This window comes from Arachis ipaensis, chromosome B8 (assembly GCF_059453495.1).
Source record: "Arachis ipaensis isolate K30076 ecotype BB chromosome B8, ASM5945349v1, whole genome shotgun sequence".
Taxonomy (NCBI): domain Eukaryota; kingdom Viridiplantae; phylum Streptophyta; class Magnoliopsida; order Fabales; family Fabaceae; genus Arachis; species Arachis ipaensis.
This window is the reverse complement of record NC_142443.1, coordinates 45192975-45219279: the sequence shown is the minus strand read 5'-3', so window position 1 is coordinate 45219279 and position 26305 is coordinate 45192975. Positions and strand designations below refer to the sequence as shown.

General features: G+C 36.8%; 2 non-coding genes across 2 annotated transcripts; one reads left to right on the top strand and one right to left on the bottom strand.

Moving 5' to 3' along the window:
• The first annotated feature begins 6484 nt into the window (after positions 1-6484).
• On the top strand, positions 6485-6588 carry LOC148547890 (small nucleolar RNA R71). Its single transcript, XR_015898107.1, has one exon. It is a non-coding gene; the product is annotated as a small nucleolar RNA R71 (small nucleolar RNA).
• Positions 6589-25424: 18836 nt separating this feature from the next.
• On the bottom strand, positions 25425-25532 carry LOC148547889 (small nucleolar RNA R71). Its single transcript, XR_015898175.1, has one exon. It is a non-coding gene; the product is annotated as a small nucleolar RNA R71 (small nucleolar RNA).
• Between the last annotated feature and the right edge of the window lie 773 nt (positions 25533-26305).

The window sequence follows — 26305 nt, the reverse complement described above, 5'->3', positions numbered from 1 at the left end:
TGCGAAGGAGCACAACCTAAAGAATAAAGCGACCGCTAGGATAATTAAGGTGGTTGAGTTCCTTTCATTTTTTATTCCTCCCCTCTTTTTCTATGTTATGTTCCGGTTTCCTATTATTTTGCTTTGTTTGCTGCATGATCCTTTATTAGTTAGAATCTTAGGACTAGTTTAGTTCTCCCTATCTCTTTAATTCTGAAAAGATGTCTCATGTGTTACTCACTGAGCTTAAATTCAAATAAAAAATACAGGAGTGATATATTGCATGAGAAAGTGGGTCTATATTGAATAATAGTCTTATTTACTTAAATATGGTGGTATTTTCTGTGATTCTGAATGCATGACATGAACAGTGCATAATTTTTGATAGTGAAGTTATGAATGTTAAAATTGTTGGCTCTTGAAAGAATGATGAAAAAGAAAAATGTTATTGATAATCTGAAAAATCATAAAATTGATTCTTAAAGCAAGAAAAAGCAGTGAAAAACACAAAGCTTGCGAAAAAAATTAAAATTAATAAAATAAAGAAAAAAAATAAAAAGAAAAAGCAAGCAAAAAAAGCCAATAACTGATGTGCATAAACTGGATATGCTACGATTTAGGAAATTGCACGATCGGCAAAATTCCTTCTGGCAAGTGCACCGGTTATCGTCAAGTAAAAACTCACAATAGAGTGAGGTCGAATCCCACAAGGATTGGTTGAGTGAGCAATTCGGATTAGAAGTATGTTCTAGTTGAGCGGAATCAAGATTTAGATGAGAATTGCGGAATGTAAAATTGCATGAATTAAAGAGCGAGAAGCTAAATTGCTGAAATTAAAAGGGATGGGGGTGATTGCATGAATTTAATTGCCGAATGTAAAGAGAAAGTGGTAAATCAGAAATGGGGAGTTCATTGGGTGTTAGGAGATATTGAGATCTCCGAATCAAAACAACTTTTATCTCTTCCTCAACCAATGCATTCATTGAATTTTGCTTGGCAATCTTATATGATTGGATCCCAATCCCTTGGCTCACCAATTCTCTCTAAAAACAAACAAATTCCCAATCCCTTGGTTTAAATGTTCATAAGAAGAGATGATGCTCGATCACTGATTATACCACACAGTTTCATGAACCACAATTTGGTAGGATTACATGTCACAATATCCATCCAAACCCCAATCCAATTCACTGTGAGAAAGCTTCTCTAGCATGAATCCTCCATTCCTTTCCCAAGGTTCCGAAGGATTCCAATTATGGGTAGTTTCTTTCCCAAGACAACGACCCAATGGAATTAGATCGAGAAGCTTTCTAACAAAATTCAAGAGAAAAGATTGAAGAAGAAGATAAAACTATTATTGATTCATTGAATTACAATAGAGCTCCCTAACCCAATGAAAGGGGTTTAGTGAGTCATAGCTCTGAATTCAATTACAAACTTAAAAGAAAATGATCCAAAGTTCTTTGTGTGTAAAAACTCCCTTTACTAACTTAAATTCTATCCTATTTATACACTTTCTAAATTGAGCTTCTGTTGTGTTTCTTGGGCTTTGAGGCCTTTCCCTGATTTCCTTTTGCTTTGGGTTTATGGTCCATAATCCTGCTGAGGCTGTGATCCAATTCTGTAACATTCATTGAGCAAACTTAGTGATAAACAAGTAATGACACAAGACTCAACAAATTAAAGCTCCAGACTCATCAATTCTTCAGGCCCAATCCCATAAACATGATATTCAATTGGGTTTCATACCATAATACGTTTAAGTTAATGTTTGTGCTCAAATGCTAACTTAAACTTCAATATATTTGGCCCAGAAACCCCTTTCAAAAAGTGGCGTTTAAGTTGAAGTTTAAGTTTCAGTTTAAGGTTAAACTGAAACTTAAACGTGGAAATTGAAGAAAGCAACCCAGGAGTGTGAAATGTCGAACACGTTTAAGCTTCAGTTTAAGGTTAAACTGAAGCTTAAACGTGGAAATGAAGAAAGCAACCCTGGAGGAGCAATTGGGTCGAACACGTTTAAGCTTCAGTTTAAGGTTAAACTGAAGCTTAAACGTGGAAATGAGAAAGCAACCCTGGAGGAGAGAAATAGTCGAACACGTTTAAGCTCCAGTTTAAGGTTAAACTGGAGCTTAAACGTGGAATGCTCCTGGTGCCTTTCTTACTTCTGGCGTTTAACCTCCAGTTTAAGGTTAAACTGGAGGTTAAACGTGGAAATGCTTCCTGGTGAGAATTGTGTCGAACACGTTTAAGCTCCAGTTTAAGGTTAAACTAGAGCTTAAACGTGGAAATGCTCCCTTGGTGAAATTCTCATTCTGGCGTTTAACTTCCAGTTTAAGGTTAAACTGGAGGTTAAACGCCAGTTCCAGCATTTCTTAACCTTCATGATTCTGGCGTTTAAGCTCCAGTTTAAGCTTAAACTGGAACTTAAACTCCACATGTGATATTCAAGCTTCCTTTATTGATTTTGTTGCTTCCTTGCCTAGCCTCTTCTTCCCTGAAATCATCCAAACAATTGCATCAAAGTCTTGCAAAATTTCATGAGAAATCTTCCATTCATAGCATTCAAGTAATATAACTAAAAACTCATGGAATTTGCATCAAAATCATACTGTTTGGATGGTTCATTGCTTTGTTATTCATTTAACCATTCTTGGTTACTTTAAGCTCAAGAAAATGCATAAAACAACTAAAACTAACAGAAAAATGCTAGTGAAACTAGCCTAAGATGCCTTGGCATCACAACACCAAACTTAATACTTGCTTGTCCCTAAGCAAGTCCTGAGTTATTTGAGAAGAAAGTATGAAACAGAAAGCAATTACATTGGCTATATTAGCAAGCATTTGAAGTTCATCAGAAGGGTTTTATGCAGAAAGTTGCAGTATCACTTTTTCATTCTTATCAGGTAAGATTATCACTTTTTCATTGCATCCATCAAACACTGCTATGGCCTCTTGTTATTCTTATGTCCTTGGCACTTTTCTCTTCTTTGTTTTTCTTTTCTTTTTCTTAGAGCTCCTTTGCTCCTTGTTTGCTTAGTGTCATGTGTTGCACAAGCCTTTGGCATTTTCTTTTTCTTATCAGTGCACTACACATATCCACTCCAGGCATTTTAGTTCACATTTCTTCTTGAGACATTGGTGCCCAGCACCTCTTTGTGTGACTAAATGTTTTGTATTTAGGTTGCTCTTGATAATGGACTTTTGGTTGATAATCCCGGGTTAGTTAACCCAAGTTACCAAGTGTTGAAACACTCCTCAGAACCTATTCATCCAAGCATATCCTTAATACATAAACACCACAGGCATTTGTCTCAGAAGTTCAAACCATTGGTGCCTAGCTTATTTTCTCAATTTTTTTTTTTTTGCTTTTTGGTTGCCCTTTTTCAGTGGCTTTTTCTTCTTCTTTTTCTTTCTTTTTCATGGCCAAAGACATTTATTCATCAAGATCCATAGACAGTTTTCAATTTCTACACAAAAAATGATAATTCTACACTCTATTTCCAGTGATCTGACTAAACAATCAAGCATGCATACCACCACTTAATTCTACTTGATTTGTCACTAATTGAGCCAAGTTACTTTTGTTCAAACTTTTCTTTTATTTTTGAAAACAGAACAAGCATGGCAAGCATTTGTTTAAGAAGGTAAAGTTATATCCAAACATCTAGGCATTCACTTTATTCAAAGCAATAAACAGACAAACATACTAGAACTTCACATTCCAGAAAGATTCAACAATTACAGTTTAAACCAGAACAAGCATGCTTTTGTTTGCCCTTTTTAAAGAATTGTCAAGGAACAACACCAGCTTGTGAAATTCCTTGTTTTCTCTTTGTTGCCAGGAAACAATTTGATTTCTCCTTCTTCTCCTAGTTGTTGCTTCATGCTTTAAGATCCTTGTTTCCTTTCCTGCAAAGAGTGATGAAGTTGCTTGCTTCTCAAGCACTTGAGTGGTTAGCTCAACTATGTATGGGTAAGTGTCTGAGTCTTAAGTTGGTGTGTGAACACCAAACTTAGTCTCCTACTTACTTCTCTGTTCTTTGAATCCTTGAGTTCTCCTTGGAATGAAGTTGCTGCTAAGGATTTTAAGCATTTCTGTGATTGCTTAGAATGGTTGTTCCTTTCATATAATTCAAAGGTTGTTGTGTTCAGTTGATCTTTATGGTGGAACACCAAACTTAGAGTCACACATTCCCCTTTGAATTATTGATCCACGAATTCATTGTTTGGTGTGAAACACCAAACTTAATTCTTTGCAATGCACAGAAACTACTTCACCCTTTTTATTGAAACAAATAAAAGAAACAGCAAAGGGGTATTACCTCAGGTTGGGTTGCCTCCCAACAAGCGCTTCTTTAACGTCACTAGCTTGACAGTTGTCCCTTGTTAGGGTGGATTGTAGTGCTTGATGTCTTCTCCTCTCACTATGAAAACGTCCCCATTTGATTCCTTCATGACTTCTAAATGTTCCATAGAAAGAACTTTCCTGATTGTGAACACTTGAGGGAGCTGGGAAGGAATGGTTTTGAGGCCAGGTGGGATTGGCAGATAATGACTTGATATCACTTTATCTCCCGGAGAGAAACCTTCAGTGGGAATTTTCTTGTTTCTCCACCCTCTTGGCAATTTCTTTACAATTCTTCCCCTTCTCTTGATGATTTCTTCATTGACCCTTATGCCAGGAGGATCCTTCTGATCTGTTTCTATTGATTCTTGTGGCTTTAACTCTTGCAATTCTTGTTTGCCTTCCAAGGACTGTTTCAGAGTTTCAGTTGCTGGATTGCTTTCCTCCAAACACAGATGGCTACTATCATCCTTAGGCTTTTCAGGTTCTGGTTCAGGCTCAGATGCAGGTTTGAAAACATTGAAAATGAGCTGTTCATCATGTATTCTCAAGATTAGCTCTCCTTGTTCTACATCTATGAGCGCTCTAGCAGTGGCTAGAAATGGCCTTCCCAGAATGATAGGGTGTAGGTAGCTTTCCTCCATGTCCAAAATGACAAAGTCTGTGGGGAAGAAATAATTTCCCACTTTCACCAGCACATTTTCTACTACCCCTTCATCTTGCTTCTGAGTTTTGTCAGCCAGTTGTATGATTACATCAGTGGATCTCACCTCATTCAGTTGTAGCCTCTTCATAAGAGTCAGAGGCATCACATTTATGCTAGCTCCTAGATCACAGAATCCTCTGTCAATTTTTGTTTCCCCTATGATGCAGGGGATATGAAAACTTCCTGGGTCTGTTTTCTTAGAGATTATGTCCTTCTTGATGAGGGCACTGCATTCTTTGTTCATTATTACAGTTTGTCCTCCCTTCAAAACTCTTTTCTTGCTCAGCAATTCTTTTAAATACTTGATATGTGTAGGCATCTGCTGGAGAATCTCAAGAAAGGGCATATTGATATGGAGAGACTTAAATGTCTCTAAAAACTTTGAATAGGTTTTCCCTTTTTCACCTCCTCCTAACCTCTGAGGAAATGGTGCTTTTGGTTGGTATGTTTCCAGCATGCCTTTTTGCAGTTCCTTGGCTTGCTCAGTTTCACTTTCCTGCTTAGCTTCTTCCACACCTTCCTTCAAGATTTCTGGCTCCTGTTCTGAGGGTCTGATTCCTTCTTCTTCTGAGACTTCCTTCAATATGGTGATGGCCTTGTATTCTTCCTATCTCACTCCCTTTTGTTCCCCTTTAGGATTCTTTTCTGTGTCACTAGGGAACACTGCAGTTGACTTGGGGGCCTGTTGAGATAGCTCTCCTACTTGAGACTCCATCCTCTTGAGTTTTTCACCATGGTTCCTTAAGGTAGATCTCACATCATCCCTAAAGCTTTTCAACTCACTTATGTCCTGACCCATGGTTGCAAGCATTCCTTCTATCCTGTTTAATTGATCTTGAAATTGTTAGTTCGGATTAGGTTGGGTAGGTTGATTATTTTGGCCATGATATGATGGTTGGGAGTAAGTGTTTTGTGTGGCTTGGTATGATCTTTGGTTGGAGTTTTGGTATGTGGAATTGTTATGTTGGTTATGGTTGTAAGGTTTGTGGTTTTGTGGTTGGGTTTGTTGGTTCCCCCACCCAAAGTTTGGGTGGTTTTTCCATCCTGGGTTGAAAGTGTTGGAATGTGGATCATATGATTGCCTTTGTTGGTTTCCCACATAGTTGGCCTCTTCCCAATCACCTCCTTCAGTGCTTACTTCCTCTTGATCTTGTGTGTGTATTGCAGCCACTTGCTTTGTTTCTAATTTCCTGGTGAGCTCTGCTAGTTGCTTGGCAAACACCTTGTTTTGGGCTAAAATTGTATCAACATGGTTCAGCTCCATGACTCCCTTAGTGTTGTGTCTCTCTGAAGCGTAGTAATACTCATTCTCAGCCACTGTCTCAATCACTTCAATGGCTTCTTCCACAGTCTTTTTCCTGTTCAATGAACCTCCTGATGAATGGTCTACAGCCTTCCTTGATTCATAAGAACGTCCATCATAGAAAATATGCAATTGCACCCAGTCATGGAACATGTCTGGTGGGCATTTCCTTGTCAAATCCTTGAATCTCTCCCATGCCTCGTAGAGAGTTTCACCATCTTGTTGTCTAAAAGTCTGAACCTCAGATCGAAGCCTATTGACCTTTTGTGGGGGGTAGAAACGTGCCAGAAACTTGCTTTCCACCTCATCCCAGGTTGTTAGACTCCCCCTTGAGAATGATTCCAGCCACTTAGCTGCCTTGTCCCTAAGTGAAAATGGGAACAAGAGCAGTTTATAGGTATCTTCCTAGACTCTATTGGACTTCACAGTGTCGCAAATTCTCAGGAATTTTGTGAGATGTTGGTTTGGATCTTCATTAGCACTCCCACCAAATGAACAATGATCCTCCACAAGTGATATTAGCTGTGGTTTGAGTTCAAAATTGTTGGCCTGAATGGGTGGTTTCTGAATGCTGCTACCACAATTCCCAGAGGTTGGGTTTATGTATGAACTAAGAACCCTCCTCTCAGGAATGGCATTGTTTCCATCAGTCCTCTCATGATTGTGAACTTCTCTATCCATGTTGAGATCTAAAGCTTCCTCAAAATTGTCCTCAGATTCTCCTTCAGATTCCTCTTCTCTCAGTACTCTCTTCCCTCTTGCTTCCCTTCTAAGTCTATGAAGGGTCCTCTCTGGTTCGGTATATGGAGGAGTTGATGTCTCTCCTCTCCTACCTGTCATACAAGAACTCAGCACAGGCACCAAACAAGTGAAATACTCTTGGTTAATGGAAGAGTATGGTTAGAGCAGTTGAGGAATTAATTCAAATAGTTAGTGAGTCAGTGAGTTAGTTGCTTGAATTTAAAGGCATAAAGAAAGAAAGCATGTAACAGAGTGCAGAAATTAAAATTCAACAAGTAACTTGAACTGAATTAACAAAGCAAGAAAAATGCTCAATCTAGTTAACTTCCAATTTGAGAATTGTCAATCGAAAACCAATCCCCGGCAACGGCGCCATAAACTTGATGTGCATAAACTGGATATGCTACGATTTAGGAAATTGCACGATCGGCAAAATTCCTTCCGGCAAGTGCACCGGTTATCGTCAAGTAAAAACTCACAATAGAGTGAGGTCGAATCCCACAAGGATTGGTTGAGTGAGCAATTCGGATTAGAAGTATGTTCTAGTTGAGCGGAATCAAGATTTAGATGAGAATTGCGGAATGTAAAATTGCATGAATTAAAGAGCGAGAAGCTAAATTGCTGAAATTAAAAGGGATGGGGGTGATTGCATGAATTTAATTGCCGAATGTAAAGAGAAAGTGGTAAATCAGAAATGGGGAGTTCATTGGGTGTTAGGAGATATTGAGATCTCCGAATCAAAACAACTTTTATCTCTTCCTCAACCAATGCATTCATTGAATTTTGCTTGGCAATCTTATATGATTGGATCCCAATCCCTTGGCTCACCAATTCTCTCTAAAAACAAACAAATTCCCAATCCCTTGGTTTAAATGTTCATAAGAAGAGATGATGCTCGATCACTGATTATACCACACAGTTTCATGAACCACAATTTGGTAGGATTACATGTCACAATATCCATCCAAACCCCAATCCAATTCACTGTGAGAAAGCTTCTCTAGCATGAATCCTCCATTCCTTTCCCAAGGTTCCGAAGGATTCCAATTATGGGTAGTTTCTTTCCCAAGACAACGACCCAATGGAATTAGATCGAGAAGCTTTCTAACAAAATTCAAGAGAAAAGATTGAAGAAGAAGATAAAACTATTATTGATTCATTGAATTACAATAGAGCTCCCTAACCCAATGAAAGGGGTTTAGTGAGTCATAGCTCTGAATTCAATTACAAACTTAAAAGAAAATGATCCAAAGTTCTTTGTGTGTAAAAACTCCCTTTACTAACTTAAATTCTATCCTATTTATACACTTTCTAAATTGAGCTTCTGTTGTGTTTCTTGGGCTTTGAGGCCTTTCCCTGATTTCCTTTTGCTTTGGGTTTATGGTCCATAATCCTGCTGAGGCTGTGATCCAATTCTGTAACATTCATTGAGCAAACTTAGTGATAAACAAGTAATGACACAAGACTCAACAAATTAAAGCTCCAGACTCATCAATTCTTCAGGCCCAATCCCATAAACATGATATTCAATTGGGTTTCATACCATAATACGTTTAAGTTAATGTTTGTGCTCAAATGCTAACTTAAACTTCAATATATTTGGCCCAGAAACCCCTTTCAAAAAGTGGCGTTTAAGTTGAAGTTTAAGTTTCAGTTTAAGGTTAAACTGAAACTTAAACGTGGAAATTGAAGAAAGCAACCCAGGAGTGTGAAATGTCGAACACGTTTAAGCTTCAGTTTAAGGTTAAACTGAAGCTTAAACGTGGAAATGAAGAAAGCAACCCTGGAGGAGCAATTGGGTCGAACACGTTTAAGCTTCAGTTTAAGGTTAAACTGAAGCTTAAACGTGGAAATGAGAAAGCAACCCTGGAGGAGAGAAATAGTCGAACACGTTTAAGCTTCAGTTTAAGGTTAAACTGAAGCTTAAACGTGGAAATGAGAAAGCAACCCTCGAGGAGAGAAATAGTTGAACACGTTTAAGCTCCAGTTTAAGGTTAAACTGGAGCTTAAACGTGGAATGCTCCTGGTGCCTTTCTTACTTCTGGCGTTTAACCTCCAGTTTAAGGTTAAACTGGAGGTTAAACGTGGAAATGCTTCCTGGTGAGAATTGTGTCGAACACGTTTAAGCTCCAGTTTAAGGTTAAACTGGAGCTTAAACGTGGAAATGCTCCCTTGGTGAAATTCTCATTCTGGCGTTTAACTTCCAGTTTAAGGTTAAACTGGAGGTTAAACGCCAGTTCCAGCATTTCTTAGCCTTCATGATTCTGGCGTTTAAGCTCCAGTTTAAGCTTAAACTGGAACTTAAACTCCACATGTGATATTCAAGCTTCCTTTATTGATTTTGTTGCTTCCTTGCCTAGCCTCTTCTTCCCTGAAATCATCCAAACAATTGCATCAAAGTCTTGCAAAATTTCATGAGAAATCTTCCATTCATAGCATTCAAGTAATATAACTAAAAACTCATGGAATTTGCATCAAAATCATACTGTTTGGATGGTTCATTGCTTTGTTATTCATTTAACCATTCTTGGTTACTTTAAGCTCAAGAAAATGCATAAAACAACTAAAACTAACAGAAAAATGCTAGTGAAACTAGCCTAAGATGCCTTGGCATCAATAACCCTTTAAACTAAAAGGCAAAGGGTAAAAAGGATCCAAGACTTTGAGCATTAATGGATAGGAGGGCCCTAAGGAATAAAATCCTGGCCTAAGCGGCTAAATCAAGCTGTCCCTAACCATGTGCTTGTGGCGTGAAGGTGTCAAGTGAAAAGCTTGAGACTGAACAGTTAAAGTCGTGATCCAAAGCAAAAAGAGTGTGCTTAAGAACTCTGGGCACCTCTAACTGGGGACTCTAGCAAAGCTGAGTCACAATCTGAAAAGGTTCACCCAGTTATGTGTCTGTGGCATTTATGTATCCGGTGGTAATACTGGAAAACAAAATGCTTAGGGTCACTGCCAAGACTCATAAAGTAGCTGTGTTCAAGAATCAACATACTGAACTAGGAGAGTCAATAACACTATCTGAATTATGAGTTCCTATGGATGCCAATCATTCTGAACTTCAAAGGATAAAATGAGATGCCAAAACTATTCAGGATTGCAGTTGTAAACCCCACTATAAGAAGAGACATGAGCTTAATCGAACTCTCATTCTCATGCAAATTCACATCCTAAGCTTATATTAGTGTTGGTTGCTTGAGGACAAGCAACAGTTTAAGTTTGGTGTTGTGATGCGTGAGCATCTTGTCTATCTTTTTCAAGTGAATTTACATCTAAATTGTTGAATTTAATTAAGAATTAATTATATTTTAGCCACTATGGATGCTATTTTGAGTTTTGTACAATACTGTTATTTTAGGTAGCATTTGGCAGAATTTAATGGAGTTTCTGCAGAGAAAGAGAAGAAGCCAAGGAGATGACCAGCGAATACCGACGCGGATGCATGGCTCACGCGACCGCGCGGAATGGAGGAAATTGCAATGACGCGATCGCGTGCCTGACGCGATCGCGTGGACTGGAATCTGCACAAATGACGCGAACGCGTGGACGACGCGGACGCATCACATGCGCCATGTGCAGAAAATGCAGAAAAACGCTGGGGGCGATTTCTGGGCTGTTTTAACTCAGTTTTCAGCCCAGAAAATACAGATTAAAAGCTGCAGAATGGACAGAACAAGTGGTACCCACCCATCAACTGAAGATCTGTTAATTAATTCAAATTTAAATTCAAATCTTAAATTAGGAAAAGATATTATTTTAAATTTAATTTTTAATATTAGATTTTAAATTTATTAGGATTAGTTATAAAAAGGGATCTGATGCCATCAGATTGGGGCGGTACATTTTTACCTGAATCCTTATTTTCTCTTTTCCATGAGCAACTAAACCTCCACTGTTAAGGTTAGGAGCTCTGTCTATTGTATGGATTGATAATATTATTTTTCTATTTTAATTCATGTTTTGATTTATATTTTAATAATTGTTTTCGTTCTTTATTTTATGAATTTGGGTGGAACGGAAGTATGACCCATGTTCTATTTGAGTTCTTGTAAAACTTGGAAAAGCTCTTTACTTGAAAAATAGCTTGAAAACATATTATCCTGAATTTCTAATTGTTTGTATTTAACGGGATACGTGACATATAATCCCTTTATCTTTGAATAATTAGGATTCTTGTGGCATATAAACTAGGATTCGATCATCACCCTCTAATTGGAATTAATTGACCAAGGAATTGGCAGTTGATGAATTTTAGAGAAGACTAGGAAGGTCTAAGGAATTAGGGTCTAGTCATAAATAGTTTGCCATGAATTAAATCTTGCATAATTAAAATAGTTAATAAGAAAAGTCAATCCAGAAAATAGATAACTCTGAAGCCTTAACTGTCTTCTATATATATTATTCCCAACTTAATTACTTGCCCTTCTTCAATATTTTTTATATTGTTTAATCTCTTTTATACTGCATCTCAACACCAATTTTTGTTTGTCTAACTAAGCCTATCAAAAACTATTGTTGCTTAGTCCATCAATGCTCGTGGGATCGACCCTTAGAAATTGTTAACCGAGTATTCAAAACTCGGGTCATCTTCTCAAGGAACTGCAAGGAAGTATGTTCTTATTATTGGTTATAAAGGTTGTAATCGGGGTTTAGAAGGTGAGAAGCAAGTAATTTAAATGACGAGTGAATTAAATGGCAATTAAAAATAAATAATAACTGTAAAACAACTTTTGGCAAGATAAGGAAAATTAGAGGTCCAACTTAGTTATCTCTCTCAACTATAATGAAAGTTGAATCTAAACTCCACTTGGTCAACCTTTACCAGGGCAAAGGAAAGTCAAGGGACTAATTAAATTGACTTTTGAATCCTAATTATTTCCTAAGAAAAGGTTGGGATTATTTAAGTTCAGCTCAATTAGCAAGATAACGATTGTCAATTACGTTGAGTTTAATAACTGTTGAGTTACTGAATTCTTAACCAGGACCAAAAGGGGAAAAAAGTAAAATTGCTGAAATAATAAAAACGTCCTTAGATGGGAAGCAATGATAACTTAAATCAAAGAGAACAATCATAAACTGAAAATACCTCAAATATCATTAATTCAAATAACTGTCTGTAACATGAAAGAATTCATAGATCCAATTATAAAGGTAAATAGCCAACTCAGATACTGAAATAAATAAATAGAGTAAAAGGGAAGTTTAAAACAAGGAAATATAAAACCTGGATTGAGAGTCACTCTTAAAACAAGAAGAAATCCTAAATCCTAAAAGAGAGAGAGGAGAAGATCTCCCTCTCAACTAAATCTAAATCATTGAAAACTAAAATTATGCGAGCTCCCACTGAATGGATGCATTCCTCCACTTTATAACCTCTAATCTATGCTTTCTGTGCTTGGATTTGGGCCAAAAAGGGCTTCAGAAATTGCTGGGGGCGTATTCTGTAAATTCTGATACGTGGCCTCTGTCACGCGTCCGCGTGGGTCACGCGGTCGCGTCATCTGGAACTTTTCCTTTTCACGCGGTGGCGTCAGTCATGCGACCGCGTCATGTGCGTTCTGCTTAAGGCGAGCGGTCGCTTCAGTCATGCGGCCGCGTCGCTGCTTCTTTGCTTCTGGCACGCGATCGCGTCGTCCATGCGATCGCGTGGATACCAGTTTCCTTAAAGCTCTGTTTTGCCTTATCCTTCCATTTTTGTATGTTTCCTTTTTCATCCTTTAAGTCATTCAGCCTTAGAAAACCTGAAGCTACTCAACACACTAATCACGGCATCGAATGGAAATAAAGGTAAATAAAATAATTAATTTTTTAAAGCTTAGGAAACATGTTTTTCACAATATGACATAATAAGGAAGGGAAAGTAAAACCATGCAATTAATGTGAATAAGTAGGTGAAGAGTTGAATAAATCACTCTAATTAAGTACAAAAGAACTCATGAAATATGGGTTTATCAACCTCCCCACACTTAAACACTAGCATGTCCTCATGCTAAATCCAAGGTAAATAATTAAGGTTAAAGTGATGGAATGTTATGAAATGCAACCTATGCTAAATGCATCTACCTAATGAGTCATGCAATTCTAATTTATCCACTCATATATAAAGCCTACATGTAGTCAAATTATTTTCACATTCTCAAGGAGATATATATACATATATAGCTAACCCTCAAATAATAAAGTATTTTTTTTTTTTGCAAATGAGATGAGAGAAAAAAAACTTGCAAGACAATCAGAGATAAATGTTAATGAGCTTTCGAACCCTCACTGGATTTTGTGTTTTCTCTCTAATCACTCAGTGTTTATTGGGTTAATCACTTTATTCTTCTTTTTATTCTTCCTTTCTATAACCTTGTTTTTCGTCTAACCAATCAACAATTATAGAACATAGTCATACCAAAACTCATGAGGTCTTTAATTAAGGTTGTAATGGGGTCAAGGCAAAGGGTAAGGATATATGTATAAGGCTAAGTGAGCTAATAAGTGAATCCTTAATTAGACTAAGATCTCACCTAACATACATACTTAGTAAAACAATGCTTCTTTACCTATTTTCCCTATTTTCTCGCTTTTGATGTCACACGCTCATGTTTCAATTCTTGTTTTTATCCCATGTGCATTGCTTTTTATTTTGCATTGGGGAGTTCTTTTTGTATCCCCTTATTTACATGCTTGAAAACTAACTTCTCTTTTTTTTTTTTTGAATACACATGGTAATTTTAATTAATTTGAATTTTCATGAGCTTGCTTCCCAAAATTTTGAGTTGCTTTATTCTTTTTAATTTTTCTACCTTTTGTCTTTATCAACTATGTTCCCAATAAGTTTCCCACATTTTACTCTATTTATAATTTTCTATCTTAAGCTAACCAAGGATTCACTTGGGATTTTCTTTTGTTTTTCTGCTTAAGGCTAGTAATTTGGCTAAAATAGAATAAGGGGATTTTTTTTTAAAAAAGCTCAAAGGGGGCTAACAAAGGTGATGTAAAAGATAGGCTAATTTGGGGTAAGTGAGCTAAAATCAAATGATGGTCTCAATCATTATTTTGAGATGTACCTATATTCTATAATCGGACATATAGACTAAAACAAAGTAAAGAACACCAGAATAAGAAAGAAGGTTGGAACACACAGGAATAAAAATTATGGTTTGAATGTAACCATACAGTTAAGCTCCAAACTCACAGGCTATGTGTTCTCTAGCTGAAAAATCATTTATCACTTATGTATGTCATGCAGGTTTAGTTAAAAATTCTCATTATTCTCTTAAAAAGTAATTTAGGGTAGCCTTTGAAGTTTTAATGTTTCTTCTTGATGAAATGTTGTCAGTTTAACTACATCATGTAATGCTATATATACAAGGTTTTATGGATCTAAATCTATTATGTTCAAGTTCCTAGCTTACTCTTTTTTATATTTGTCAATTTAAACTAAGCTATAATTAAGCTATCTTATGTAAAAAGGTAAACTATACTAATTGATCCACTAATAAGTTAGAATTGTAAACTAAACTAAATAACTAAAATGAACTAAATAACTAAAATATGAACAAAAAATGCAAAATGCAGAAAATAGAGTAAAATACACAAGTAGCAATGTATAAGTACTCAGAAAATAACAATAAAAGAAAAAGAGAAAAATACAGAAAAATATCCAAAATAAAAGAAAAAGTATGTAGTAGTTCACCAAAATAAACGCCAGAGATGGCGACCTCCCCACACTTAAAAATGAAGCATCGTCCCCGATGCTCAATCAAGCCGGGTGTGACGGAGTGTCATCACTGGTAGGGATGGTAGCTGGGGTCTCTGTGGCGATGGTAGGCTGAGAGTCTGGCTGCGGTAGAGGGGGGACTGATTGGATCGGGATCTCCGGATCTGCAGCCTCAAGCTGATGTGGGGCCTCCTACTGTGGTGTAGTGTGCTCTGTGCCTGCCTGCTGATGAGTCTCCGCCTGGGAATGAGGCTCCTCCTCGTGCTCATCCTCCTCCTCCTCTGATGGCTCTGATGGTGTGTCGGGCTCGGAGGGGACGTCGGCGCCCTGTCTGATCATCAGCTTCAGATGGGAATAGCGTCGCCGATGATCAGACAGGGCGCCGACATCTCCTCCGAGCCCGACACACCATCAGAGCCATCAGAGGAGGAGGAGGATGAGCACGAGGAGGAGCCTCATTCCCAGGCGGAGACTCATCAGCAGGCAGGCACAGAGCACGCTACACCACAGCAGGAGGCCCCACATCAGCTTGAGGCTGCAGATCCAGAGATCCCGATACAGTCAGTCCCCCCTCTACAGCAGCCAGACTCTCAGCCCACCACCGCCACAGAGACCCCAGCTACCATCCCTACCAGTGATGACACTCCTTCACACCCGGCTTGATTGAGCATCGGGGACGATGCTTCATTTTAAGTGTGGGGAGGTCGCCATCTCTGGCATTTATTTTGGTGAACTACTACATACTTTTTCTTTTATTTTGGATATTTTTCTGTATTTTTCTCTTTTTCTTTTATTGTTATTTTCTGAGTACTTATACATTGCTACTTGTGTATTTTACTCTATTTTCTGCATTTTGCATTTTTTGTTCATATTTTAGTTATTTAGTTCATTTTAGTTATTTAGTTTAGTTTGCAATTCTAACTTATTAGTGGATCAATCAGTATAGTTTACCTTTTTACATAAGATAGCTTAATTATAGCTTAGTTTAAATTGACAAATATAAAAAAGAGTAAGCTAGGAACTTGAACATAATAGATTTAGATCCATAAAACCTTGTATATATAGCATTACATGATGTAGTTAAGCTGACAACATTTCATCAAGGAGAAACATTAAAACTTCAAAGGCTACCCTAAATTACTTTTTAAGAGAATAATGAGAATTTTTAACTAAACCTGCATGACATACATAAGTGATAAATAATTTTTTAGCTAGAGAATACATAGCCTGTGAGTTTTGAGCTTAACTGTATGGTTACATTCAAACCATAATTTTTATTCCTGTGTGTTCCAACCTTCTTTCTTATTCTGGTGTTCTTTACTTTGTTTTAGTCTATATGTCCGATTATAGAATATAGGTACATCTCAAAATAATGATTGAGGCCATCATTTGATTTTAGCTCACTTACCCCAAATTAGCCTACCTTTTACATCACCTTTGTTAGCCCCCTTTGAGCTTTTTAAAAAAAAAAACCCCTTATTCTATTTTAGCCAAATTACTAGCCTTAAGCAGAAAAACAAAAGAAAATCCCAAGTGAATCCTTGGTTAGCTTAAGATAGAAAATTATAAATAGAGCAAAATGTGAGAAACTTATTGGGAATATAGTTGATAAAGACAAAAGGCAGAAAAATTAAAAAGAATAAAGCAACTCAAAATTTTGGGAAGCAGGCTCATGAAAATTCAAATTAATTAAAATTACCATGTGTATTCAAAAAAAAAAAAGAGAAGTTAGTTTTCAAGCATGTAAATAAGGGGATACAAAAAGAACTCCCCAATGCAAAATAAAAAGCAATGCACATGGGATAAAAACAAGAATTGAAACATGAGCATGTGACATCAAAAGCAAGAAAATAGGGAGAATAGGTAAAGAAGCATTGTTTTACTAAGTATGTATATTAGGTGAGATCTTATTCTAATTAAGGATTCACTTATTAGCTCACTTATTAGCTCACTTAGCCTTATACATATAAGTAAAGACCTCATGAGTTTTGGTATGACTATGTTCTATAATTGCTGATTGGTTAGACGAAAAACAAGGTTATAGAAAGGAAGAATAAAAAGAATAATAGAGTGATTAACCCAATAAATACTGAGTGATTAGAGAGAAAACACAAAATCCAGTGAGGGTTCGAAAGCTCATTAACATTTATCTCTGATTGTCTTGCAAGTTTTTTTTCTCTCATCTCATTTGCAAAAAAAATGCTTTATTATTTGAGGGTTAGCTATATATGTATATATATCTCCTTGAGAATGTGAAAATAATTTGACTACATGTAGGCTTTATATATGAGTGGATGAATTAGAATTGCATGACTCATTAGGTAGATGCATTTAGCATAGGTTGCATTTCATAACATTCCATCACTTTAACCTTAATTATTTACCTTGGATTTAGCATGAGGACATGCTAGTGTTTAAGTGTGGGGAGGTTGATAAACCCATATTTCATGAGTTCTTTTGTGCTTAATTAGAGTGATTTATTCAACTCTTCAATTACTTATTCACATTAATTGCATGGTTTTACTTTCCCTTCCTTATTATGTCATATTGTGAAAAACATGTTTCCTAAGCTTTAAAAAATTAATTATTTTAATTACCTTTATTTCCATTTGATGCCGTGATTAGTGTGTTGAGTAGCTTCAGGTTTCCTAAGGCTGAATGACTTAAAGGATGAAAAAGAAAACATAAAAAAATGGAAGGAGAAGGCAAAACGGAGCTTTAAGGAAACTGGTATCCACGCGATCGCATGGACAACGCGATCGCGTGCCAGAAGCAAAGAAGCAGCGACGCGGCCGCATGACTGAAGCGACCACTCGCCTTAAGCAGAACGCACATGACGCGGTCGCATGACTGACGCGACCACGTGGAAAGGAAAAGTTCCAGATGACGCGACCGCGTGACCCACGCGGACGCGTGACAGAGGCCACGTATCAGAATTTACAGAATACGCCCCCAGCGATTTCTGAAGCCCTTTTTGGCCCAGATCCAAGCACAGAAAGCATAGATTAGAGGTTATAAAGTGGAGGAATGCATCCAATCAGGGGGAGCTCGCATAATTTTAGTTTTCAATGATTTAGATTTAGTTGAGAGGGAGATCTTCTCCTCTCTCTCTTTTAGGATTTAGGATTTCTTCTTGTTTTAAGAGTGACTCTCAATCCACGTTTTATATTTCTTTGTTTTAAACTTCCCTTTTACTCTATTTATTTATTTCAGTATCTGAGTTGGCTATTTACCTTTATAATTGGATCTATGAATTCTTTCATGTTACAGACAGTTATTTGAATTAATGATATTTGAGGTATTTTCAGTTTATGATTGTTCTCTTTGATTTAAGTTATCATTGCTTCCCATCTAAGGACGTTTTTATTATTTTAGCAATTTTACTTTTTTCCCCTTTTGGTCCTGGTTAAGAATTCAATAACTCAACAGTTATTAAACTCAACGTAATTGATAATCGTTATCTTGCTAATTGAGCTGAACTTAAATAATCCCAACCTTTTCTTAGGAAATAATTAGGATTCAAAAGTCAATTTAATTAGTCCCTTGACTTTCCTTTGCCCTGGTAAAGGTTGACCAAGTGGAGTTTAGATTCAACTTTCATTATAGTTGAGAGAGATAACTAAGTTGGACCTCTAATTTCCCTTATCTTGCCAAAAGTTGTTTTACAGTTATTATTTATTTTTAATTGCCATTTAATTCACTCGTCATTTAAATTACTTGCTTCTCACCTTCTAAACCCCGATTACAACCTTTATAACCAATAATAAGAACATACTTCCTCGCAGTTCCTTGAGAAGACGACCCGAGGTTTGAATACTCGGTTAACAATTTTTAAGGGGTTTGTTACTTGTGACACCCAAAACGTTTGTATGAAAGGACTTTTGAAGGTTTAGAAACTATACTTGCAACGAGGATTTATCCGCAAATTTCTAAACCACGCAAAAGTTCTCTCATCAACCTCCCTGCACTCGAAGTGGATTTTCTGGAGCTACAAAATCCTAATTGGTGCGCTCTCAATTGCGTTGGAAAGTAGACATCTTGGGCTTTCCAGCAATATATAATAGTCTATACTTTGCTCGAGATTTGATGGCCCAAACAGGCGTTCCAAGTCAGCTTAAGAATTTTGTCGTTTAAAGCCAGAACTGGCACAAAAGCTGGAGTTAAACGCCCAAACTGGCACAAAAGCTGGCGTTTAACTCCAAGAAAAGTCTCTACACATGGCAGCTTCAATGCTCAGCCCAAGCACACACCAAGTGGGCCCGGAAGTGGATTTTTACGTCATTTACTCATTTCTGTAAACACTAGGCTACTAATTCTCTATAAATAGGACCTTTTGCTATTGTATTTTAATCTTCGGATCATCTTTGAACGTTTAGTTCTTAGACCATGGGGGCTGGCCTCACGACCATGCCTAGACCTTGTTCTTATATATTTTCAATGGTAGAGTTTCTACACACCATAGATTAAGGTGTGGAGCTTTGCTGTACCTCGAGTATCAATGCAATTACTATTGTTCTTCTATTCAATTCAGCCTATTCTTGTTCTAAGATATCACTTGTTCTTCAACCTGATGAATGTGATGATCCGTGACACTTATCATCATTCTCGCCTATGAACGTGTGCCTGACAACCACCTCCGTTCTACCTTCGATTGAGTGTGTATCTCTTGGATTCCTTAATCAGAATCTTCGTGGTATAAGCTAGAATCCATTGGCGGCCATTCTTGAGAATCCGGAAAGTCTAAACCTTGTCTGTGGTATTCTGAGTAGGATTCAAGGATTGAATGACTGTGACGAGCTTCAAACTCGCGAGTGTTGGGCATAGTGACAGACGCAAAAGGATCAATGGATCCTATTCCAACATGATCGAGAACCGACAGATGATTAGCCATGCTGTGACAGAGCGCGTTGAACATTTTCACTGAGAGGACGGGATGTAGCCATTGACAACGGTGATGCCCAACATACAGCTTGCCATGGAAAGGAGTAAGAAGGATTAGATGAAGACAGTAGGAAAGCAGAGAGACAGAAGGGACAAAGCATCTCCATACGCTTATCTGAAATTGTCACCAATGAATTACATAAGTATCTCTATCTTTATTTTATGTTTTATTTATCTTTTAATTATTAATCATCCATAACCATTTGAATCCGCCTGAATGAGATTTACAAGATGACCATAGCTTGCTTCATACCAACAATCTCCGTGGGATCGACCCTTACTCGCGTAAGGTTTATTACTTGGACGACCCAGTGCACTTGCTGGTTAGTTGTGCGAAGTTGTGATAAAGAGTTGAGATTACAATTGTGCATACCATGTTGATGGCGCCATTGATGATCACAATTTCGTGCACCAAGTTTTTGGCGCCGTTGCCGGGGATTGTTCGAGTTTGGACAACTGACGGTTCCTCTTGTTGCTTAGAATAGGTAATTTTATTTTGTTCTTCAGAGTTCTTAAGAATGAATTCTAGAGTTTCAAGTGATGTTTTCATCATCACCAAAGCTGATTGATTCTCATCAATTTAGCTCTTGAATGTAATGTCCTGCTGAAGCTTGGCTAGCCATGTCTAATCTTTTTAGACTGCAGCTTTAGACTAACATTGCATGATTCCTGGAAATTCTTATTAAGAATTTTGATACCCTTAATTTTCTTTTCCATATAATTTTCGAAAAAATCCAAAAAAATTATAAAATCATAAAAACCAAAAAATAATTTTATGTTTCTTGTTTGAGTCTAGTGTCTAATTTTAAGTTTGGTGTCAATTGCATGTCTTTATTTTTCTAATTTTCGAAAATTACATGCATTATGTTCTTCATTGATCTTCAAGTTATTCTTGATGATTTCCTTGCTCTGATCTTTAAATTCTCTTGTTTTGTTTGTTTAGTTGTTTCTTACATGCATCTTTAAATTATTATAGTCAGTAGTATACAAACTTCTAAGTTTTGTATCTTGCATGCATTGTTGATTTAATCTTAGTTTTCCATGATTAGTTGCATTTTGATTGTTTTTCACCATTAAAAATTCAAAAAATTTTCAAAATTGTGTCTTTTCAAGTCAATAATACAGAGAATTGAAGATTCAGAACATGCAGCAAAGGAATTACACAGAAAAATCTGGGCATTCAAAACGCCCAGTGAGGAAGGAAAACTGGCGTTTAAACGCCAGCCAGGGTACCTGCCTGGGCGTTTAACGCCCAAAAAGGTAGTGTTTTGGGTGTTAAACGCCAGAATGGATACCATTCTGGGCGTTTAACGCCAGGATGGCACAAGAGGGAAGATTTTGTTTTTAATTCAAATTTTTTTCAAGTTTTCATAACTTTTCAAAATCAAATCTTTTTCAAATCATATCTTTTCAATCATATATTTTCAAAATCAATTTCTTTCCATTTTCAAAAATACTTGCTAACAATTAATGATTTGATTCAAAAATTTCAAGTGTGTTGCTTATTCTGTTAAGAAAGGTTTAATGTCTGAATCATATCTTTTAAATTTCTTGTTAGCCAAGTCATTAATTTTAAAAGTCAAATCTTTTTAAATTGTTTTTCAATCATATCTTTTTTTAAAACCATATCTTTTCAATCATATCTTCTTAATCACATCTTTTTCAAAATTTATTTGCAATCATATCTCTTTGAATTTCAATTTCAAAAATCTTTTTCAAAATCACTTTATTTCTTTCCCAATCTTAGTTTTCGAAAATCATTAATCAAATTTTCAAAATTTCTTTTAATTATTTCAAAAACTTTTTACTTTATTTTCGAAAATTCTTCCCCTCTTCTCACATCCTTCTATTAAAGGACTAACACTCCTTCACTATCAACAATTCGAACTCTATCCCTCTTGATAAGTTCGAATTCTTTTCTTCCTACCTCCTCCTTCTATTCTTCTTTTCCTCTGACACCTCAAGGAATCTCTATACTGTGACATAGAGGATTCCATACTTTCTTGTTCTCTTCTCTTTCATATGAGCAGAAGCAAAGACAAAATCATTCTTGTTGAGGCTGACCCTGAACCTGAAAGGATGATGAGCGGATAATTTATACGCTTTTTGGCATTGTTTTTAGTATGTTTTTAACATGTTTTAGTTAGTTTTTATTATATTTTTATTAGTTTTTAATTAAAATTCACTTTTCTAGATTTTACTATGAGTTTGTGTGTTTTTCTGTGATTTCAGGTATTTTCTGGCTGAAATTGAGGGACCTGAGCAAAAATCTGATTCAGAGGCTGAAAAGGACTACAGATGCTGTTGGATTCTGACCTCCCTGCACTCGAAGTGAATTTTCTCGAGCTACAGAAGCCCAATTGATGCGCTCTCAATTGAGTTGGAAAGTAGACATCCAGGGCTTTCCAGCAATATATAATAGTTTATACTTTGCCTAAGATTTAATGGCCCAAACCGGCGTTCCAAATCAGCTCAAAAATTCCCAGCGTTTAACGCCGGAACTGGCACCAAAGTGGGAGTTAAACGCCCAAACTGGCACAAAAGCTGGCGTTTAACTCCAAGAGAAGTCTCTACACGAAAATGCTTCAATGCTCAGCCCAAGCACACACCAAGTGGGCCCGGAAGTGGATTTTTACGTCATTTACTCATTTCTGTAAACCCTAGGCTACTAGTTCTCTATAAATAGGACCTTTTGCTATTGTATTTTCATCTTGGTTCTTCTGGTTTCCTCTCTGGGGCCGAAGCCAATGATCACCATTATCACTTATATATTTTTAATGGTAGAGTTTCTACACACCATAGATTAAGGTGTGGAGCTCTGCTGTACCTCGAGTATTAATGCAATTACTATTGTTCTTCTATTCAATTCAACTTGTTCTTGTTCTAAGATATCACTTGTTCTTCAACTTGATGAATGTGATGATCCGTGACACTCATCATCATTCTCACCTATGAACGTGTGCCTGACAACCACCTCCGTTCTACCTTCGATTGAGTGGATATCTCTTGGATTCCTTAATCAGAATCTTCGTGGTATAAGCTAGAATTGATGGCGGCATTCTTGAGAATCCGGAAGGTCTAAACCTTGTCTGTGGTATTCTGAGTAGGATTCAAGGATTGAATGACTATGATGAGCTTCAAACTCATGATTGTGGGGCGTTAGTGACAGACGCAAAAGAATCGCTGGATTCTATTCCGACATGATCGAGAACCGACAGATGAATAGCCGTGCTGTGACAGAGTGCGTTGAACATTTTCACTGAGAGGACGGGACTGTAGCCATTGACAACGGTGATGCCCAACATACAGCTTGCCATGGAAGGGAGTAAGAAGGATTGGATGAAGACAGTAGGAAAGCAGAGAGACGGAAGGGACAAAGCATCTCCATACGCTTATCTGAAATTCTCACCAATGAATTACATAAGTATCTCTATCTTTATTTTATGTTTTATTCATATTTTAATTATTATTCCTCCATAACCATTTGAATTTGCCTGACGGAGATTTACAAGATGACCATAGCTTGCTTCATACCAACAATCTCCGTGGGATCGACCCTTACTCGCGTAAGGTTTATTACTTGGACGACCCAGTGCACTTGCTAGTTAGTTGTGCGGAGTTGTGATAAAGAGTTGAGATTACAATTGAGCATACCATGTTGATGGCGCCATTGATGATCACAATTTCGTGCACCAAGTTTTTGGCGCCGTTGCCGGGGATTGTTCGAGTTTGGACAACTGACGGTTCATCTTGTTGCTTAGATTAGGTAATTTTATTTTATTTTGTTCTTCAGAGTTCTTAAGAATGAATTCTAGAGTTTCAGATGATGTTTTCATCATCACTAAAGCTGATTGATTCTCATCAATTTAGCTCTTGACTGTAATGTCCTGCTGAAGCTTGGCTAGCCATGTCTAATCTTTTTAGACTACAACTTTAGACTAACATTGCATGATTCCTGGAATTCTCATTAAGAATTTTGATTCCTTTATTTTTCCATATAATTTTTGAAAAATCCAAAAAAATTATAAAATCTTAAAACCAATAATATTTTTATGTTTCTTGTTTGAGTCTAGTGTCTCATTTTAAGTTTGGTGTCAATTGCATGTTTTTCTTTCTCTTGCATTCTTCGAAATTTTATGCATTATGTTCTTCATTGATCTTCAAGATGTTCTTGATGATTTCCTTGCTCTGATCTTTAAATTCTCTTGTTTTGTGTCTTTTGCTGTTTCTCATATGCATTCTCTTTGTTAGTGTCAATAGTATACAAACTTTTAAGTTTAATGTCTTGCATGCATTGTTGATTTGATCCTAGTTTAGTTGCATTTTGATTGTTTCTCATCATTAAAAAATCAAAAAAATTTTAAATTGTGTCTTTTCAAGTCTGTAATACAGAGAATTGAAGATTCAGAACATACAGCAGAGGAATCACACAGAAAAAGTTGGGTGTTCAAAACGCCCAGTGAGGAAGGAAAACTGGCGTTTAAACGCCAGCCAGGGTACCTGGCTGGGCGTTTAACGGCCAAAAAGGTAGGGTTTTGGGCGTTAAACGCCAGAATGGATACCATTCTGGGCGTTTAACGCCAGGATGACACAAGAGGGAAGATTTTGTTTTTAATGCACATTTTTTCAAGTTTTCATAATTTTTCAAAATCAAATCTTTTTCAAATCATATCTTTTCAATCATATATTTTTAAAATCAATTTCTTTCCATTTTCAAAAATACTTGCTAACAATTAATGATTTGATTCAAAAATTTCAAGTATGTTGCCTTTTCTACTGAGAAAGGTTTAATGTTTGAATCATATCTTTTCTTGTTAGCCAAGTCATTAATTTTAAAAATAAAATCTTTTTAAATTGTTTTTCAATCATATCTTTTCAATTATATCTTTTTAAAACCATATATTTTCAATCATATCTTCTTAATCACATCTTTTTCAAAATTAATTTTCAATCATATCTTTTTTATTTCTAATTTCAAAAATCTTTTTCAAAAATCATTTTATTTCTTTCCCAACTTTAATTTTCGAAAATCATCAATCAAATTTTCAAAATTTCTTTCAATTATTTCAAAATCTTTTTAATTTATTTTCGAAAATTCTTCCCCTCTTCTCACATCCTTCTATTTAAGGACTAACACTCCTCCATTTTCAATAGTTCGAACTCTATCTCTCTTGATAAGTTCGAATTCTTCTACCTCCTCCTTCTATTCTTCTTTTCCTCTGATACCTCAAGGAATCTCTATACTGTGATATAGAGGATTCCATACTTTCTTGTTTTCTTCTCTTTCATATGAGTAGGAGCAAAGACAAAAGCATTCTTGTTGAGGCTGACCCTGAACCTGAAAGGACCTTGAAGCGAAAGCTAAGAGAAGCAAAAGCACAACTCTCTAGAGAGGACCTAACAGAAATCTTCAAACTAGAAGAAGATACGGCAGCCGAAAACAACAACAATGCCAACAATGCAAGGAAGGTGCTGGGTGACTTTACTGCACCTACTCCCGACTTCTATGGGAGAAGCATCTCTATCCCTACCATTGGAGCAAACAACTTTGAGCTTAAGCCTCAATTAGTTTCTCTAATGCAACAGAATTGCAAGTTTCATGGACTTCCATTGGAAGATCTTCATCAGTTTTTGGCTAAATTCTTGGGAAAAGCTAGTCAATGCCTTCTTGGCAAAGTTCTTTCCACCTCAAAAATTGAGTAAGCTTAGAGTGGAAGTCCAAACCTTCAGACAGAAGGAAGGTGAATCCCTCTATGAAGCTTGGGAAAGATATAAACAATTAATCAGAAAGTGTCCTTCTGACATGCTTTCTGAATGGAGCATCATAGGTATTTTCTATGATGGTCTGTCTGAACTGTCCAAGATGTCATTGGACAGCTCTGCTGGAGGATCTCTTCATCTGAAGAAGACGCCTGTAGAAGCTCGGGAACTCATTAAAATGGTTGCAAATAACCAATTCATGTACACTTCTGAAAGGAATCCTGTGAATAATGGGACAAATCAGAAAAAAGGAGTTCTTGATATTGATACTCTGAATGCCATATTGGCTCAGAACAAGATATTGACTCAGCAAGTCAATATAATTTCTCAAAGTCTGTCTGGAATGCAATATGCACTAGGCAGTACTAAGGACGCTTCAACTGAAGAAGAAGCTTATGATCTTGAGAACCCATCAATGGAAGAGGTGAATTACATGGGAGAACCCTATGGAAACACCTACAATCCTTCACGGAGAAACCATCCAAATCTCTCATGGAAGGACCAACAGAGGCCTCAACAAGGGTTCAACAACAATAATGGTGGAAGAAACAGGTTTAGCAATGGCAAACCTTTTCCATCACCTTCTCAGCAGCAGACAGAGAATTCTAAGCAGAGCCACTCTAACTTAGCAACCATAGCCTCTGATCTCATTAAAACACTCAAAGTTTCATGACTGAAACAAGGTCCTCCATTAGAAATTTGGAGGCACAAGTGGGTCAGCTGAGTAAGAAAATTACTGAACTCCCTCCTAGCACTCTTCCAAGCAATACAGAAGAAAATCCAAAAAGAGAGTGCAAGGCCATCAACATGGCCGATTTGGAG